Here is a 1,549-nt window from a genome sequence, read left to right as displayed (position 1 = left end):
TAAGAGTATTAGAAATGATTAAGAACTTGTTTGAATATTTAGTGTGGGTTTTAGATCTATGTGTTCTATGCAAAAATTTAGATGTTATAAGAGGATTAATGGACATAAGTTGTATGGTGTAAGTGCTAAAGAGTTTAAGGGTTTATTTGGAGTTAAAAGTAGGAAATTTAGGTGAAATTTTAGAAAAAATTGAAGTGAAAAATATGAATTATGGGTAAGGGTATCGATACTGGAAGAATAGTACCGATACTATAAGGGTAATTTGCTGGAAAATGGATGAATTAGATGATCAGTATCGACACTAATCGAAGAGTATCAATATTGATATGAAGGTATCGATACCAAGAGGAATGTATCAATACCATAATCGAAAAGGGAATTTCAGAATGCTAAAATAGTATCGATACTGAAGGGGGTATCAGTACCATAGAAGAAGTATCGGTACTGTAGGGGGTACCGATACTATTCAGTCTGAAATTTAAATTAAAAGTTGTTGTTCCGTTTATGTAATTGCTAACTAATAAACCATTAAGGAAATTTTGTTATTTATCTTGGACATATTGATACTAGATTTGGATCGAAAGAGTATCAAAAGAATTGAAATAGTATGATTGATTGAAAGGAAAATGAGTTCATGTAGGACTTACGTGAGGCAACGGTGAGCGTAACTCATTTGTTTTATATTAGAGATGAGGACGGCTTACGATAAGCCAACCTTGAAGTTTTCGATCGAAAACAATTTATTTATTTTATGCAATTATTTTATTATGCTTTAGATAAAGTGTATTTTTAAAGTATTGTTTTGATTTTATATATATGATTATGATATATTTGAAAATAATCTATGTGCTAAGAAATGATATATGTGAAAATGACCTATATGTGAATGTACTCTATGAGAATAAGACACTCTTTGAATAATGAAACGAGAAATAATTATGTGGTTAAAGCCCCAGGTATATGTATGAGAATTAGAGGTATAGTTGGCATGCCAAGAGTCAAGGGTTCTATGTGGGTCCTCGGGACAACTATGTGGCAGTTCGGTGTAAATTATGTGAGCAGTGGTGACTGCATTAGTGTACAACCTCAATGTACTCAAATACCTAGAGTTCTCATTAGTATGCATTGGGCTATTAAAAACGAAGTGTTATAAACCAAAAAATATGTAAAAGTATACATTCTTTCTATGAAATGTAAATTGAATTCCTTATGAAATGTTTTCTATGAGATGAATAAGAAAATATTTTACAATGTTTTATTATACTCGTACTTGCCTCACTAAGTCAACGACTTAATGTATGATTATTTCACACGTAGGTTCAAAGAAATCTGAGGACTAAAGCTAGGAGAGGACAACGTACTACCGAAGCGGATCAGTTCAGAATAATTTGAGTATAGGTTTCTTATTGTGTGATTTTTGTTGGCATGTACCATAAAGTTTTAAATTGTAATGCTCTGATCCGTTTTGTAATCATACAAATTTATATTTATGTAAATTATCGAATTTTTTAATTTCATTATGAATATTTAATATAAATTTTGTATAAGG

Source organism: Hibiscus syriacus, unplaced genomic scaffold, assembly GCF_006381635.1.
Source record: "Hibiscus syriacus cultivar Baekdansim isolate YM2019G1 unplaced genomic scaffold, ASM638163v2 tig00111812_pilon, whole genome shotgun sequence".
Taxonomy (NCBI): Eukaryota; Viridiplantae; Streptophyta; class Magnoliopsida; order Malvales; family Malvaceae; genus Hibiscus; species Hibiscus syriacus.
The sequence above is the reverse complement of the archived record's forward strand: the minus strand, read 5'-3'. Positions refer to the sequence as shown.